General features: G+C 32.0%; 1 non-coding gene across 1 annotated transcript; it reads left to right on the top strand.

Moving 5' to 3' along the window:
• Positions 1 to 10,781: 10,781 nt before the first annotated feature.
• Positions 10,782 to 10,888, top strand: LOC131170121 (small nucleolar RNA R71). The gene has a single exon (XR_009141063.1). It is a non-coding gene; the product is annotated as a small nucleolar RNA R71 (small nucleolar RNA).
• The last annotated feature ends 8,819 nt before the right edge of the window (positions 10,889 to 19,707 follow it).

The raw sequence follows: 19,707 nt of genomic DNA, 5'->3' as shown, positions 1-19,707 counted from the left end.
CCAATCTACTGCCCAAGTGGTGTAGACTAACTTTGATGAAGGAACTTAGGAAGAAATTGGCTTACTTCATGCATGCATGGAGCTTGGCCATGGATGGCCATGGAGGAACTTGAGAGAAAAAGAAGAATTCGGCTGGTTCTGGTTTGGAAGGTTGAAGATGGTAGTTTCAGTCCACTAATGGTTAATATGGGTCCCTTAAGAGGTAACTAGTGGAGCACTAACTTGATTAAATAAGTCATAAATCTTAATTTCCTTAATTTTGCTCATTTGCCACTAATCTTTTACTATTTACATAATGGATCTCAATTTAATTTTTCATGTCATTTCTAAAGTGTTATATCATTTATTTTTAATGGACATTGAGGTCAAAAGGCAACTCGGGGTGTCAAATGACCACAATGCCCCTGTTTGGGTTGTATTCTCGATTTTTCGGTAACATCGGATTTTATCCGTTTTTCGATTTCTCACTTTTCTTTGTACTAATTAATTAATCTTTCTTTGATATTTCTAATGGAATTTATACTTCAATTGATGTCTCTATAAGTCTTAAAAATGTTTTCCAGGATTTCCCGCAGTCCAGGGCTAGTCAACGGTCCACGCCGTAACTTCCCGGTGCGGTCACCCATCGCTAGGGTTCTCGGCTCGTTTAACTTGGTTACATTTCATTGCTATTATTTTTCCTTTGTTTTTCTTGTATTTCCTTTTCTTTTATTTCATTATTCTATGTCTCCTCATCCATATCTAAGTATAGTTCTAGGCATCCTAGCTGTCCGGACAACACTGGTCACTAGAACAGTAGAACGCACTACCGAACATGGGGGTGTTACATGGGAGGTGAAACTAGACACCAAATAGGCCAACTTTCATGCAGAAATATTGCCAAAATTCTGCCTAGAAACTGACCTTAAAAATGACTAAATCCGGAATAGCAACCTTGCAACCCAGATTTTTGACCATATGAACAGTAGTCCTTGGGATGACCATAACTCACTCAAAACAGGTCTAATTGACCTAAAATTTTTACCATGGTTAGTTCAGACATAGATCTACAATTCTTATGAAGACACCAAAGCCCAGAAATGGCCAGAACCAAGTCAAATGGCTTGCACAAATTCGGGTACAAAAACAGCCGAACCAAAAGTGACCTAAAAATTGATCAAATTTTGCACTAAAGGTGCAATCTGTCCAGCTTTAGTAAATTGACAATATCTTGGTCTATACGAGTCAGAATGACCTGAAATTTTGCCCCGTGTGCAATAAGACATAGAGCTGCAATTTTGCTTCTTTGACCAGTAGCTAAAAACCAAGAGAAATAGGACTTTAAGCTAGACCAATCTAGCACACAAAAATTAAGAATTTGACATCTTACATACAATGATGCTTGAAGCATTTTGGCAATGAATGCTAACTTATAAAAATGGTAAATTGCACTATATTGGCAACATATTGAGATGTAAATTGTGACATATTGATGCTAGAAACAACTTATCCATATTTCCTAAAAAGGTCAACATATGCATTGACTTGTGAATTATATAATAGTTAGTAAACTCCAAAAATTAAAGAATTAAACAATTAATTTATAATGTGCCCTAGTTTGCCTTGTTGACTAGTATGGATAGGTTGGCATGCCAATAGGATTCTGACAGCTGTTTTGTAAATGGCTCCATGCCATACTATGTTTCTACGGCTTATTATGCAGCACTGTGACTTTAATAGCCTACGGCTATACATATTGTGTATTTATTCTTGGCTTATCGCCAGATTGACTATATGGCTTCTAAGCCACACTATTTGCACACCGGGAGACACTTTGTGGCCGATGGTGTAACGGTTCGAGGTACTAGGTACCCAGTGCTAGTATATCCGTTTATCCAGTCTGGTCAGCATATAGGCTACATGGGCAGTAATTCAAGTACTATTAAATTCAAATAGCTAAATCCAGTCTACTGACATACAGCACCACCAAAAATTCGTAAACACTTTATTTACTTTTTTTTAGTGTATATTTCTTTATATTTGGCACTACTAAGCAAAATTGCTTAGCGCGTTGCTTTTGTAACGCGTAGGTATTGGAGACACAGCTGGGGAGCTCAGCAAACCTATGACCGGGTGAGACATCAGATCTGCACAGGAGTCCAGAGTCATCTGCACTGCATTGCATACATGGTAGGACTTAGGATATCTTGTATTTTATACTTTTGTTGTATCATTGAAATTTGGCCTTGTATTTTGTAATATTATGAAAGCTTTAAAGTTTATAATATCTTGTACATATTAAATAACATGAAAATTTTCTGGATATATTTGAATTATTATGGACTGTATTATGGAACTGTTTAATGACTGTAAAAGTCTATTGGCTTTACTGAGAAATAGAGACTGTGAAATATTTGAGATTTTGATATTATCATATTAAACTGTTTTCAACAGGTTTGGAAGGACAGTTTGTTAGAAATACAGATGGCACCTTGCCAAATTTTTATTACCATTTTTAAAACATTGATTTTTTAAAGTGTGAAAATAGAACCAGTATGCTATGAATAGCATATAAAGACTTCTTAAAATCAAATTGAGTTTAGAAAATGTGATAATCACAGACTAAGTGCTCCGACACGCCATGTAGCATGCCTTGCTTGGGTACACTGTAGACGGGTGAGGGGTGTTACAAGCTTTTGGTAACTTAAGAATTTCTTTCATTTTTTGGACACAAACTGCATAGGCTATGCGGCTCCTTATGTGACTTTCAGCAACCTTCAAAATCTTCAATTTTAGGCTTCATTTTTGGCACTTTTGGACTTAAAATTTGCTCCTTTCTTGCACAATTACCTTATAGTCCCTCAAAAATAACATTTTATCTACAAAACAAAAACAAAATTACAAATTAATTCAAAATTAACAATTATGAAAAATTAACTAAATAATTAATGAAATTAACTAAAAATAACTAACAAATCAATAAAATGACTATGAAATTTGACCTAAATGACAACATGAAATGCATGTATTAAATATATGAATTCATGACCTTTTACACTAATAGATATGTTTTTGATATTTTTTTTTCAAGTATCTTTTTTTTCTACCTCTTTTTCTCCTCATTTTTCAGAAATTTTCTAGTTAAGACAACTTCAAAATTCACCAAGGGGAGGTTTACCATTTGATTATTATATATTCATTAAGTTCAATGAAATGCAATAAAACATACGATATTAATTATAAAAGTTTGATTGAATAGATCAATATTTTATTAATTAGATTGTTTAGACTTAGCGCATTGATAAAATTCTAACCAATAAGTGGTAGCTTAGTAGTACTTGAGTATTCTCCAAGGTTGTGAGGTGATGTGGCCCAACCGCAAGTGCATGGGTCGTACAAGTAATATAGTAAAGATATCATTCCCACGAGGAGTTGTGTTAATGATTTAATTTTTGATATAAAAAGTTGACTAAATTGAACTAATTTCAAAATTAAAACAATAGATTGAATGGGTATTGGAGTATGAAATCTATATGTGCAAAATGAATAATCTATCTAACAATGTATTAACTAAACTAAAATTTCATCAAATTGAAATAAGCAAGTTCAAATATGGCAATATTCAAAATGGCAAGTAATTAAATTCGATTAGAAATTAACAATGGTAAAAAAAACGATTCTGGAGTTCGGGATTTCATATCCGAGCTATTTTGGGATTTTAAATTGGTTATCCAATCTTATGAAACTAATGGGTTTTAAGGAGATTAATTCTTAAATCCTTTGAATTCCCTTTTGAGTGAGACTAAGAGTGTCTTAATCAATCTAATCCTACTTTCGTGGACTTAGAGTTAATTAAGACCCATTAAGTTCTTTAATTAATCTGTGAATCCTCTTAATCCTTAGCCTATTTCTAGGTCTAAGTTAATTAAGTCCAATTTCTTGATTATCTATCACAAGGCCTTCTCCTTTCGGTGCTTTAACCATGGATTAAGAACATTACTTAATGGGATCCTACACTAAGCATGTCATTAAGCACACAAGAAATGAATAAAACTCATTAAGACCACAAAATATGGATTACCCAATCAAAATCCACAAAATATCTCAAATATTACAACCCTTACTCCAGAATCAAAAGTAAACTACTCACTATCCATAATGCTTACAAGATATTATGAGTTTATAAGGAAATAAAGCTTTAATCTAAGCTAAGAAATAAGAAATTAAACACTAGAAATGTAGAAAAATGTAAGGAAAGAAAGAAATCTGCAAATCTTGGTTGAAAATGGTGTGGAAGGTGAAAGTGACTCTTCAAATTCTGCCTCTCCTCTTCCTTTCCTTTTCTGCTCCTTGTCTCTTTCTAAAATGGGAAAATGGGACTATTTATAGCATTTTCTGACATGGAGCCCTAAAATGGTGTGTTCTAGGAGAAATTTTCTGAGGGAATCTTCTGCCAGCTCATTAATGAACTCTTTATGGGACTGCATAAGTGGACTGCATAAGTTATGTAGTCCCTTATGCAGTTTTCGGCTGGTTCTGGTTCACTTATGCGAAACTGCATGACTTGGTGCATAGGTTATGCACAATTCCGTGAGAGTGCATAAGGGAGGTGTGAATGTGCATAAGCTATGCAATCTCCTTATGCACATTTCGGTTGGTTCTGGAACAGTGATTTTTCTCCTTATGCATATCTGCATAGCTTATGCGGCAAGTTATGCACAATTTGGTCAATGCATATTTCAGCTTGAAAACTTATTTTTGACATCTTTGGCTGTAGAAGTCACTCCTCAATAGCAAAATTTCTCTTCAGTCCTTCAAAAACACCATTTTTCCTACAAAACAAAGTAAAAATTACAAATTAATCCAAAATCGACAATTATGAAAAACTAACTAATTAACTAATGAAATTAGCTAAAAATGACTAATAATCAAATAAAATGGTTATGAAATTAGACCTAAATGACTATGCAAAATGTATGCGTCAAATACCCCCAAACTCAAGCTTTTGCTTGTCCTCAAGCAAACTTTAAAATGTGGTGCAAAAATTTTAGGGGTGCCTTATCCAAGGAGCTTTGAAAATCACCTATTAAAGTAACTTAACACCCCTTTAGCCATACCAGCAATCCATATACCCATCCTTCAAAATGCAAAGAATTTAATGCTTATCCAAGCTTTCACCGCTTAGCCATCAAGTCAATTATCATTCAAAATCCCCAAACCAACCAATCAAAAGAGAGAGTCATGCTCAAAAGGAATTCTAGGACCGTCAATAACCAAAGTGTCTTTATATGGAATGATGGAATTGAATGAATGAATGAATAATTTTCCAATCCCATAGGCAAATTCCCTACTCCCATCTCCACTAATGTAGCAAGTACTATCAAGAGATCAAAGGTCTTTTTAGGGATGTAATGAGGCCATGGGGTTCAAAATGAGGCTAAGAAGAAAAAGGGGTAAAAAGGCTTCAAAGCATGAGAATATTTTCAATTTTGAAACATAAGGTACACTTTATTATATATTTTTTCTTTTTCTCTCTTTTTTTTTATATAGGAGAGAGAAATACACAATGAGGATTGTCAAGTGCTAGCATATTTTACAAAACACATAAAATGGAGGGACATTTTGATACTTTAAACTTGTATTTTGCATTTTCTTTTGATGCTTGTCCCTAAAATTTGCCACCCCCAAACTCATTTCTTTTAATACTTTGGGTGGATTTCTTTCATTTTGAATGACAATGGTGAAAAGCACATATACTAGCACTTTTTTACAAGATGACAAGCATTTCTTCTCCCTTTTATTGTATAATTTTTCCTTTTTTTATTTTTATTTTTATTTTTATTTTTTTTTAGAAAGTGTACCTAATATTCAATATTATTCTCATGAAAAGGGTTGGAGTGTTTGGTTCATTGGCTAGGTAGCAATAAGGATTTCAAGAAAAATTAGGGATAAAAAAAAAAAAAAAAAAAAAAAAAAAAAAAAAAAAACTCAAAGGGGTTTGCAAGGGTAAATTTTAATTAGGAAAAAGGGCCAAAGGTTTAAAATGAGAAGGTTTTAAATCAAAGAATGCCTAATCATCTCTCTTTTCAAGTACAAGCTGGTATTTCGCCTTGAAAGGTTTAGAAAATTTGTTCTAGGATTGGTGAGACATCATTTGACTACCTTATATCCAATAATTCCCTCTAAGCATTCCAATCTCCAAAGGACTAGTTGGGTGGCTTTTTGGCTAAGAAGATATAGGCAAGGGATAGACACTTCAAAACCTTGCACCTTTTAGGAAACTTTCAATCCACAAACCCAACTAAAAGGTGAGTCAAATCACTCTAATAGGCACATTTTCAATACTCAAGGGATTTGGCAAAAGATTTTAATGCATGATGCATGATTCCTAAAAATGAGTAATGCATTAACTAAATGGAGGAAGTCTATTTGTATGCAATGTGTACAATTTCTAAGTGATGTATGATGTGTGTGTAAATGTGTTATGTATATGTATGTATGGATGTATATGTAAAATATTTACAATATATGTAAATGGAATGGGATGAGATGCTCCTATACTCAAAATGTGAAAAATGAAGCAAAAATCAAAATGTGCACCCCCAAACTCAAAATTGGACATTGTCCTCAATGTCTCAAGCAATGCATTATCAAAACTCAAAGCAAATAGTAAATACCAGGAATTGTGAAATGTTAAGAGCAAAAAGAAAATGATACCTGGTATAGAGCATATGAGAATTCAAGAGATAATGGGAATGCATGAAAAGCTGCACAGGTTATACAGAGTAAAGTGTTGTCCAGAACATGTGCATAAGTAAGGTGCATAAGCCGTGCGGTTCTGCATGAGTGGTAATAAAGGGCTGCACAGGCTATGCAGAACATGTGCATAAGGGGATAAGAGCCTGTGCAGTATATTCAAAAGGAAAATGGGTGCCGAAAATAAATTTTGATTTGAACAGGACATGTGTAAAACTGCATAAGGGGAGAATGAGTGTGCATAACTTATGCACTCTCTTATGCATGATTCGGTGGGTGATAAAAAGAGTGTGAAAAACTGATTATGCAAGAATGCATAGCTTATGCACTAACTTATGCAAGTTTCGGCTTGTTTTTTATTTCAGAGAAATAGGTCATGTAAAAGTGCATAAGTCATGCACTCTGCTTATGCACTTTTCGATGGGTTTTGATTTTCAGGGTTTGTGGTTATGTAGAAGTGCATAAGTCATGCACCCTCCTTATGCAGGTCTCGGCAGATTTTGGTGTTTGGAAAATGTGGTCATGCAGTTGTGCATAAGCTATGCACTCTGCTTATGCACCTCTCGGCAGGTTTTGAAATTTTGGGTTGGTGGTCATGCAGTTGTGCATAAGCTATGCACTCTGCTTATGCACCTCTCGGCAGGTTTTGGGTTTCAGAAAATGTGGTCATGCAGTTGTGCATAAGTCATGCACCCTCCTTATGCACCTCTCGGCAAGTTTTGAGATTTTGGGTTGGTGGTCATGCAGTTGTGCATAAGCTATGCACTCTCCTTATGCACCTCTCGGAAAGTTTTGAGATTTTGAGTTTTCAGTTATGCGGAAGTGCATAAGTCATGCACTCTCCTTATGCAAGTCTCGGCAGAGAGAGAAAATCAGAGTTTTTGGTCATGCGGAAGTGCATAAGTCATGCACTCTGCTTATGCACCCCTCGGCAGGTTTTGATTTTTGGAGTTTCTGGTTATGCAGAAGTGCATAAGTCATGCACCCTCCTTATGCAGACTTCGGCAGAGAGAGAATGAAGAATTTGAAGTTATGCAAATGTGCATAAGTCATGCACTCTGCTTATGCAGGTTTCGAAAGATATCAAATTTGACAAAATTAGGCTATGCAGAGTTGCATAAGCTATGCACTCTTCTTATGCAGTTTTTAGCAGGGTGAGAAAATGGCAAAATTTGTGATCTAAAAGCTGCATAAGCTATGCAGTTACTTATGCACAATTCAACAAGAATGAGATTACAACTAAAAATGATTTACAAGTGTGAAAAATGCCCTAGAATGAAGAAATATAATTCTATGAAGCATAAATCATGAGAAATTATCACCAAAAACACATCAACATATACAAAATCCATCAAAATTACATCACACATGCTTGTAAAAATGAATCCTGCATAAAAGGCATTTGTGACCCATGCCATTTTGACTCAAATTCTGCAAATCAACATTTAGCATATTAAAACTCAATAAAATCTGCATAAAGTTGCATCTATTCACAAATGATGAATTCCCCAAGTCATGCCAAGAAAAATGCAGCATTTCCACCTTAAATCCCACAACCCAAATAAGCTCATAACTGCAAAAATGGCTCACTTACCACCATATTAACATTAAAAGTACATATACTTAAAAGTTACACACCCAACCTCACCAAGAAACATAAGCCATCTGCTGCAGACCCTACCTTGCTGCAAAATTCATTTTTCTGCATAAACAAAGTAGCAAACCTGCACATGTTATGTAGTAAAAATCAGTCAATTTTGGGAGAGTTGAAGGACATAATTTCAGTTTAAGAGTCACTCCCCAGCAGTTCACCAACCTTCCTTCATTAAAATACATCTACAAGGGACAAGATTCAACAATGTCAAAAATTGAATTTGGGGAAATTTAAGATAAAAACAAAAGCAATGTAAATAAATGTAAATCAACAAAAGCAAGATAAAAGAACTTGGGGTGCCTCCCAAGAGCGCTAATTTATAGTCCTTAGCTGGACTCTTGTCATGTGTCATGGTGGCTGGAATTGGAATTTATTGCCTTTGTTTCCAATAGGTGCTTCAATGAATCTATACTTAATTTTCTTTCCATCACAAGAGAAGATCTTTGTTGCTTTGTCTAAAAATCCAACCATTTCTTTCTTGACAACCTTTGGTGCATCTTTTTCCTTGAATGATGGTTGCTTAGATTCTGTTATTTCCTTTTGTGTGAGTTGAAAAACTGGAGCAGAAATGAATGGTGGACTACCCTCTAAGTGTTGAGCATATGCAGCCACATGAGGGTTGTCATAGTCTATGCCTCCTCCATGAACCAAGCAATTTTCAAGTGGATCTTCTGGATATTTCTTTCTGAAATGTTCTTCAACCAGCTCATCAATAATATCAACTCTCAAGCAAGTATCAGCTTCTGAATGATGCTTCTTCATAGAGTTATTAATATTGAAAACCAATTGCTCTTCACCAACCCTAAGAGTCAGCTTTTCTCCCTTAACATCAATCAATGCTCCTGCTGTAGCTAGAAAGGGTCTTCCCAAGATGATTGGGATATTAGAATCTTCCTCCATGTCCAAGATGACAAAGTCAACAGGTATATAGAACTTTCCAACCTTCAAAGGCACATTTTCCAAAATCCCTTCAGGATACTTGATTGATCTATCAGCTAACTGAAGAGAAATATGGGTTGGCTTTAGATCTCCCATATTGAGCTTCTCATAAATTGAGAGGGGCATGAGGCTAACACTAGCCCCTAAATCACATAAGGCTTTTGTAGAACATGATTCCCCAATGTGGCATGGAATTGAAAAACTCCCTGGATCCTTGAGCTTTGGGGGAAGTTTCCTTTGGAGGATAGCACTACATTCTTCAGTTAAGGCTACAGTCTCATGGTCTTCAAGTTTCCTCTTGTTTGAGAGAATTTCTTTCAAGAATTTGGCATAAGAGGGCATTTGTGAAAGAGCATCAACAAACGGCATGTAAAGCTTCTTCAAAACCTCTAAGAACTTCCCAAATTGCTTATCAAGCTTGGCTTTTTGAAATCTTTGTGGGAAGGGAAGCTGTGGCTTGTAGGGCTCAGGAGGTATATACTTCTCTTCTTTCTCTTCAATTTTCTCTTTACATTTTTCTGCACTCTCTTGTTTTTCACTCTCATCAGTTTCTTTCTCATTTTCTGCATTCTCACTGTTTTCACTCTTCTCATCATTTATAACTTTCCCACTTCTTAAAGTAATAGCTTGACACTGCTCTCTTGGGTTTTCTGGTTGACTTGGAAGCTTTCCAAAAGACTTGGTACCTGAGGAAGATGCTTGTTGTGCAATCTGATTTTCCAACATTCTGTTATGTGTTTGCATCTGTTCTAGCCTTGCTTTCATCTCTCTCATCTCCTCATCATGCTTAGTTTGGTTAGCAAGAATTTGTTGCAATAAAGCTTCTGTGGTGGAACTTTGTTCTTGCTGTTTTGGAGGAGGATTCATATTTTTCTGCTGAAAATTAGGCAATGGTTGCCTATTTTGCTGATATGGAATTCCTTGTTGCTGTTGTGGTTGAAAACTCTGATTTGGAACTTGACTTTGCTGATTTCCCCATGAAAAGTTGGGATGATTCCTCCAAGATGGATTATAAGTTTGAGAGTAAGGATTCCCCATTTGCTTGTTTCCATAATTACCAACATATGCAGCTTGCTCTCCATAGTCTACTCCACAGCTGGTAGTTCCCTCTGCATAAGCCACTTGTTGTGAACTTCCAGATGATGATGATGAACTAACCAACATACTCAAATCTTCCATCTTCTTAGCCAAGACATTTGTAAGTGCATCAAACTTTGCATTAATCATGTTAAACGGATCAAGATCATACATTCCAATAGCTTGCCTCTTTTGAGTTGGAGCTGGTCCTCTTGGACTACTCCAAAGATGAGTATTCTTTGCGATTTTCTCCAATAGCTCATAAGTTTCATCTTCATGCTTCATAATAAATTCTCCTCCTGTTTGAGCATCAATAATCCCTCTGATTGCTGGAGTGACATTAGTGTAAAAATTCTGATTTATCATCCATTTTGGAATGGCATGATGTGGGCATAATCTCTCTAATTCTTTCCATCTCATCCATAACTCATAGAGAGTTTCATCTTCTCTTGGTCTGAAAGCTGTCATTTGATTCCTCAATTCTTGAGTTTTTCCAGGTGGAAAATATTGTGCAAGAAATGCATCAGTGAGTTGCTCCCAATTTGTAATGGAGTTGTGAGGTAAAGAATCAAGCCAATCCAATGCTCTATCTTTCAAAGAGAATGGGAATAGCTTCAATCTTGCTGCATCGTCAGACACTCCAGGTTGTTTTTGCATATCACAAATCATAGCAAACTTCTTCAGATGTGTGTGTGGATTTTCAGAAGGATGTCCTCCAAATTGAGAATTTTGAATCATTTGAAGAACTCCAAAATCCATCTTGTAGCTATTTGCATCAATTCTTGGTCTTGCTATGCTCTCTCTCAAGTCATCAAAACGAGGAAAAGCATGATTCATCATACTTCCCCTAGGCACATTAGCATTAACAACTTCTTCACCTTGGGCTGCATTTTCATTGTTTTGATCATTTCCAGCATTAACACCAATTCTCATTCTTTCATCAGCCATGACTTCTTCTAATTCAGTTTCTCTCAAGGCTTCTTTTCTTTTTCTGGTTTTTTTCTTGTTGGCCTTACAAAATTTCTCAATTTCAGGATCAAACAATAAGGATGTGTCACTTGTGCTTCTAGCTCTTCTCATAAAAGATTAAAAGTACCTGAAAAAGAACAAACAAACACAAAATGAAAATATAACAAAATAAAACTAAAAACAACTAAAATAATCAAGAATTCAATCTTAAACAAACAACTCCCCGGCAACGGCGCCAAAAACTTGATGTGGCCCAACTGCAAGTGCACAGGTCGTACAAGTAATATAGTAAAGATATCGTTCACACGAGGAGTTGTGTTAATGATTGAATTTTTGATATAAAAAGTTGACTAAATTGAACTAATTTCAAAATTAAAACAATAGATTGAATGGGTATTGGAGTATGAAATCTATATGTGCAAAATGAATAATCTATCTAACAATGTATTAACTAAACTAAAATTTCATCAAATTGAAATAAGCAAGTTCAAATATGGCAATATTCAAAATGGCAAGTAATTAAATTCGATTAGAAATTAACAATGGTAAAAAAAACGATTCCGGAGTTCGGGATTTCATATCCGAGCTATTTTGGGATTTTAAATTGGTTATCCAATCTTATGAAACTAATGGGTTTTAAGGAGATTAATTCTTAAATCCTTTGAATTCCCTTTCGAGTGAGACTAAGAGTGTCTTAATCAATCTAATCCTACTTTCGTGGACTTAGAGTTAATTAAGACCCATTAAGTTCTTTAATTAATCTGTGAATTCTCTTAATCCTTAGCTTATTTCTAGGACTACGTTAATTAAGTCCAATTTCTTGATTATCTATCACAAGGCCTTCTCCTTTCAGTGCTTCAACCATGGATTAAGAAAATTACTTAATGGGATCCTACACTAAGCATGTAATTAAGCACACAAGAAATGAATAAAACTCATTAAGACCACAAAATATGGATTACCCAATCAAAATCCACAAAATATCTCAAATATTACAACCCTTACTCCAGAATCAAAAGTAAACTACTCACTATCCATAATGCTTACAAGATATTATGAGTTTATAAGGAAATAAAGCTTTAATCTAAGCTAAGAAATAAGAAATTAAACACTAGAAATGTAGAAAAATGTAAGGAAAGAAAGAAATCTGCAAATCTTGGTTGAAAATGGTGTGCAAGGTGAAAGTGACTCTTCAAATTCTGCCTCTCCTCTTCCTTTCCTTTTCTGCTCCTTGTCTCTTTCTAAAATGGGAAAATGGGACTGTTTATAGCATTTTCTAACATGGAGCCCTAAAATGGTGTGTTCTAGGAGGAATTTTCTGAGAGAATCTTCTGCCAGCTCATTAATGAACTCTTTATGGGACTGCATAAGTGGACTGCATAAGTTATGCAGTCCCTTATGCAGTTTTCGGCTGGTTCTGGTTCACTTATGCGAAACTGCATGACTTGGTGCATAGGTTATGCACAATTCCGTGAGAGTGCATAAGGGAGGTGTGAATGTGCATAAGCTATGCAGTCTCCTTATGCACATTTCGGTTGGTTCTGGAACAGTGATTTTTCTCCTTATGCAGGTCTGCATAGCTTATGCAGCAAGTTATGCACAATTTGGTCAATGCATATTTCAGCTTGAAAACTTGTTTTTGACATCTTTGGCTGTAGAAGTCACTCCTCAATAGCAAAATTTCTCTTCAGTCCTTCAAAAACACCATTTTTCCTATAAAACAAAGTAAAAATTACAAATTAATTCAAAATCGACAATTATGAAAAACTAACTAATTAACTAATGAAATTAGCTAAAAATGACTAATAATCAAATAAAATGGTTATGAAATTAGTCCTAAATGACTATGCAAAATGTATGCATCATGAGGTTTTGAATTCGAACCTCAATTGAAGCCAAATGTATAAAAAAAAAATCATAAAATTCTACCTTAACATTATAATGGCGACACATTTTACTAAATTGAATGAATGTGAATTGAAGATAAAAAAAATATCGCATTCAAGTTCACATTTTAGTTGTAAGAAACATCTTCAAAATAGAAAACATGAAGGACTATCACAACAAACACAAATCTTATTAGAGAAAATGTAATCGATTCCAATAAAAATATATTTCTTAACAAAAATATACTTTTACATATATCACCATAAATTATTGAGAGCTATTGTATAAAATTATTGGTTCATGATTTATAAGAAAAGTTTGTCTAACATTTGAAATGTATGCCATTAAATATTTAAAATCTAATACTAGGCCAAATTACATTTATCTAGACTCAAGATTTTTAAATAGTGGCTCAATCTAACTATTTTAGCATATATTTTTACAAAGCTTGATCAAATAAAATAAATGGTTTAACTCAACACAAATAAAAATTTTAATCTTCCATTTTGCAGATGGATTCATCTATATTGAATGAATCATATCGAATCAAAATAAGCTTTCGCATTTTAAGTGTAATGAACACCTCAAATTAGAACAAATGGAAGATTATCATACTATATACAAAACTTGTGGAAGAAAAGATAAAAGAGAACAAATAGTACAAAACTTTCTCTAACTAAGGCATTCTATTTATCGAAAACTTAGAATATTTATCATTTGGCTTGATTGACTGTTTTAACATATATATATTTGTAAAATTTGACCGAATATGACAAAATAATAGATATTTTATTAGATTGATTTGTGATTCAATACATAAGAATATAAATACTTCATTAATTAGATATGTCCAACTCGATAAAGATAAAACTTTTAATCCTGTGTAATTAAAGAGTAAGATTCATTTAGATTGAATGCACCAAAATGGAAAAGAAAATTTAACTCTCAACTTTTCACGATGTAATGGGTAGCTAAAAGTGCAATCCATAAAAAATTATTAAAAGAGGAACAAAAATTATTGGACAAAAGGTAAATAGAAGAAATGTAGGCTCAAAGCATCTTTTGAGTTCTGACCTCTATTTGAAAAGTCACATGGCATTCTTACTTTTAGTTGCATCATATTTAACACCTGAACTTCATAAAAGTGTAACTATTTAACCCCTTGTAATTGGTGAACGCATTAATGTGACTTGAATTTACTTTGACTTTTCATTCCACTTTTATAATGTTCAGGGGTTTAATAGTTACATTTTTATAAAATTTATGTATCAAGTATGGTACAACTAAAAGTGATGGTGCCAAGTGACTTTTTGTTCAAAATTCAAAGTTAAAAGATGCTTTTGGCCTAAAAAGTGCATTACGCTTTCCATAGACATAGTCAACATATTAATTGTAAAGGACTTGATTTTATTATTTCTTTTGAACTCTATAGATTGACAATGTGGCTAATCACTTGTATTAACTATCTAAGTCTTTGACATATGTTTTGAATACACATTAAGGATATCCAAAATATGAAATTTTTGACTTTTTACATTAATAATACTACTCTAAAGTTTTTTAATTAATATTTGCAAAGAAATTGTATTTGTATTGGTTTACACATATCTATATTAATTTATCTTTTTTCCTTTTAATATTCAATTTGTGTATTCAAAGATTGCATCTTAATTAATAATTGAGTATTTTTCATATAGGTTTAAATTTTTTTTGAAATGGTTGGTTCTTCTTCAACATTTTATTTGAATTTTAATATAAAGTATTGTAGGGATTAAAGACTAGTTTGGTTATGTAGTTAGAGTCAATTATTGATTATCAGCAGTTAGTATTCAAATATTAGCGATCAAAGACCACAAATTGAGGAACTAAAAACTGACAATTGAAAATTCCTCCTTTCAATGGTATAGTTATAATTAATTATCAATCTATATATTTAGAAGACTGACTTTCTTGAGAGTTAATTTGAGAGATTATGGGAAAAATAAAAATGATAAAGTGTACATCTTCATAATTATTGTGTTGATTATGTCTTTGTGAAAAGTTTTCTACTACTTTATTTCTTTTTACCCTTTCTCCAATAAGCTTAATGCTTCTTATGAAAATTTTTCATGGATTCCCCTTTAAGGTCTCAATTTCTCTCGAAAACTTGAGTATTAATATTAGATTTTATTATTAGATAGGTCTGCCAAACACCAATATAAATTTTAATCTTCTTTAATTATAAAGTTAAATTTAATTAGATTGAATGAACCAAGAAGGAAAATAAAATATGGTATTAAAACTCAACATTTCAAATGCAATGTACACTTCAAAGTAGAATCCATTTAAAATTACTCAAGAGATACAAAGTTTGTTGAAGAAAAGGTAAAATGAGGAAAAAGTATAAAACTTTACCTAAAAGCATAACCAACACATTAATTGTGAAAGAGTTGACTTTATTATTTATTTTATTTTAAGTGTCTCAAGAAAGCCAATTTTACTTATGGCATACATTGATAATATAGCTTACTTACATTAACTATCCAAATCATTTATATTTGTTTTGATATTAGGGTATCAAAAAATAAACACAAGACCTTTACACTAATAAATAGATTTTTAGATCTTTTTTTTTTTTTTTTTGAACTATCATCCAATAATTAATGAATTTTAAATCAAGATAAAGGATGTTAGATTTGTGACTCAAAATCCTAATGAGATTTAGAGAGAGATATTTTCCTAATTTGAATGAAAGAAATATTCTTTGATAGGTGGATGGTTATTTCTTTTCTTTTTTGATAGCAAAAAAAAAAATCAATAGGAGAAAACAAAGAACGCAACTACTACACATTGATAAGCCACAGAACTAACAGCTAAACTCAAAAAAATTGGGCAAAAGCAAAAAAAAAAAAAAGGCTCTTATTTTAGTATAGAACTCTTATTTCTTATATTATGTAGGGTTGATATTTTTTATATTATGTAGAATTTTTATTTTAGTATTATTTCTAAATTGAGTTGTATTCTTAATTAAATTAGAACTGAGGGAACTAATACTATAAATAAGAGTATTATGAAAAGGTTATTTGGCTTTTTGCCCCATAGCAAAAAAAGGCTCATGCTCATTGCAATCTCACAGAGGAAGAGATGCTTCGGCCTAAAGTAGAGAATGGGCATAAAATTCAAGAAGAATGAATTCTTGTCCATTGATAAGGGGATTATCGCTCATGTAGGGAGGCTATTACTCATGTAATTGAAGACACCCTTTATAGTGTATAATGTTATTAAAGTAATGATTGTTGTTGTGATTGTTTGATTTTTTTTTTTTCCTTTATAGTTTATATGCTTCTGCAAGGAACAACGCATATAATTTTAGTTTCTTTGTTATGGAAAGAAGATACAATAATGAAGAAGGTAAAAGTAATTAAATAAACTTCATTAGAGGGAATGAGTTGGGAGGTATGAAGGCAACGAGGAGCTCAACGTATGACAATGAAGAGAAAGCTTATAGCCAGGAAGTTATGGTTTTACTGTTTAAGTTGTTGATTTGGGTCCCTCCCACTCCCATTCCCATGTTACATGGATCCATATTTACATTTGTTCCATGAGGCAACAACCCATCAAACATAGTCGTTAAGGATTGGTTATTACTGATAATATATAAAATGATTAATTATTCCTTGTATATCAATTGAATTTTGAATTATTGAGCACTGATTTTTGTTATTAACTACCTACAGGAATACAAGACGTTTGATAAGATTTTTAGGCTACAAAATTTAGGTTTTAACCATTATCTGATGGCAACCAACTCATAATATCATTTTAGAAACTTGGTAGACCTTTCTCTAAATTTAAGTATATATGAAAAATCTAAAGGAATGAATGAGTATATTCAATAATCCAATTGTTATTTACTATTTTTTGTGCAAAGAAAGATAGATTATCTTCATGAGAATGTTAGCATCGTTTAAATTAGGATAATAGATGGTTATTTTAGTCCTCCTCCCCCTTACTGGCCAACATGGGTTGTGGGGATTCTAAGCGTTTAATTTATAATACTACTCTTGCTTATTTTTTTTTTTCATTATTTGCAATGAAATGGTATTTGTATTGATTTTATAATATCTATATTAATTCATCTATTTCGTTTTAATATTTAATTTGTGTAAACAAAGATTGCATCTTAATTAATTTAGTGTTTTTCAGATACGTTTAAAATTTAAATCTTCTCTAATTATAGAGTTAGATTCAATTAGATTGAATGAACCAAGAGGGAAAACAAAATATGGTATTAAAACTCAATCTTTCAAATGCAATGGACATTTCAAATTAAAATCCATTGAAAATTATTACAAGAGGTACAGAGCTTGTTGAAGAAAACGTAAAAAGAGGAAAAAAGTGCAAAACTTTACCCTCAAGCATAACCAACACATTAATTGTGAAAGAGTTTACTTTTATTTTATTTTATTTTTTATTTTAAGTCTCTCAAAAAAGTCATTTTTACATATGGCATACATTGATAATATAGCAAATCACTTACATTAATTATCCAAATCTTCTACATTTTTTGATATTAGGGTATTAAAATATTAATTCATGACCTTTACACTAATAAAGAGGTTTTTGATCTTTTTTTTTTCAAATATCTTGTTTTTCTATACTTGACCTCTTTTTCTTCACATTTTTTGAGAAATTACTAGTCAAGACAATTTTAAAATTCACCAAGGAAAGGTTTACCACTTGATTATTATATATTCATTATGTTCAATGGAATGCAATAAAACATACTATATCAATTATATAAGTTTGATTGAATAGATCAATATTTTATTAATTAGATTGTTTAGTCTTGACACAATGATAAAATTCTAACTAATGAGCTGTAGCTCAGTGGTACTCGAGTAGTCTACAGGGCTGTAATGTCTTGAATTCAAATCTCAGTCGAAACCAAATGTATAAAAAAAATTGTAAAATTCTACCTTAATATTATAACGGTGACATATTTTACTAAATTGAACGAATGCAAATTAAAAAGAAAAATATCGCATTCAAGTTCACTTTAGTTGCAAGGAACACCTTCAAAATAGAAAACATGAAGGATTATCACAACAAACACAAATGTTACTAGAAAAAATGTAATCAGTTTCAATAAAAATATATTTCTTAACAAAAATATGCTTCTATATACATCACCATAAATTATTGCAAGCTATTATATAAAATTATTGGTTTTTGATTTATAAGAAAAGTTTGTCTAACATTTTGAAATGTATGCCATTAAATATTTAAAATCTAATACTAGACCAAGTCACATTTATATGGACTCAAGATTTTTAAATAGTGGCTCAATCTAACTATTTTAGCTTATATTTTTGCTAAGCTTGATCAAATAAAATAAATGGTTTAACTCAACATAAATAAAAATTTTAATCTTATATTATGCATGTGCATTCATCTATATTGAATAAACCATATCGAAAAAAATCTCATATTTAAGCCTTCACATTTAAAGTGTAATGAACACCTCAAATTAGAACAAATGGAAGATTATCATACTATGTAAAAAACTTGTGGGAGAAAAGATAAAAGAGAAAAAATAGCTCAAGAAAAAATAGTACAAGACTTTCTCTAACTAAGACATGCTATCTACCAAAAAAATTGGAAGATTTATCATTTGATTTGATTGACTATTGAATCACTAATCAATTTAATAAAATATCTGTCGAACTTTACATATATATATATATATATATATATATATATATATATATATATATATATATATTTGTAAAGTTCGACAGATATTTTATGAAATTGATTAGTGATTCAATACATAAGAATATAAATATTTCATTAATTAGATATGTCCAACGCAATGCCGACAAAACTTTTAATATTATCTAACTAAAATGTAAGATTCATTTGGATTGAATGAACCAAAATGAAAAACAAATCTAAAACTTGACTTTTTACAATATAAAGAACACCTAAAAGTACAATTCTAAGAAAATTATTATAAGAGAGACAAAAATTGTTGGACAAAAGTAAAAGGAAAAAAGTAGGCTCAAAGTTTGCTCTTTTTTTTTTTTTTTTTTTATCCTTCAACTTTATTGAAAAAGTCACATAGGATTCTTACTTTCAATTACATCATATTTGACATCTGAAATAGTTATATTTTTATAAAATTTGTGTCAAGTGATTTTTTATACAAAATTCAAGGTCAAAAGATGCTTTTAACCTAAAAAATATAGTACTTTTTCCAAAGACATAATCAGCATATTAATTGTAAAGGACTTTATTTTATCATTTCTTATGGAGGCTATAGATTAACAATGTGGCTAATTGCTCATATTAACTATCTACATATTTGACATTTGTTTAAAAGACATTAAAGATATCAAAAATATGAAATCTCTGACTTTTTACATTATGAAAAAGTACTCAATCATGGGTTATAAAAGTGAGCA

This window comes from Hevea brasiliensis, chromosome 10, assembly GCF_030052815.1.
Source record: "Hevea brasiliensis isolate MT/VB/25A 57/8 chromosome 10, ASM3005281v1, whole genome shotgun sequence".
In the NCBI taxonomy this organism is placed as follows: Eukaryota; Viridiplantae; Streptophyta; class Magnoliopsida; order Malpighiales; family Euphorbiaceae; genus Hevea; species Hevea brasiliensis.
The sequence above is the reverse complement of the archived record's forward strand: the minus strand, read 5'-3'. Positions and strand labels throughout refer to the sequence as shown.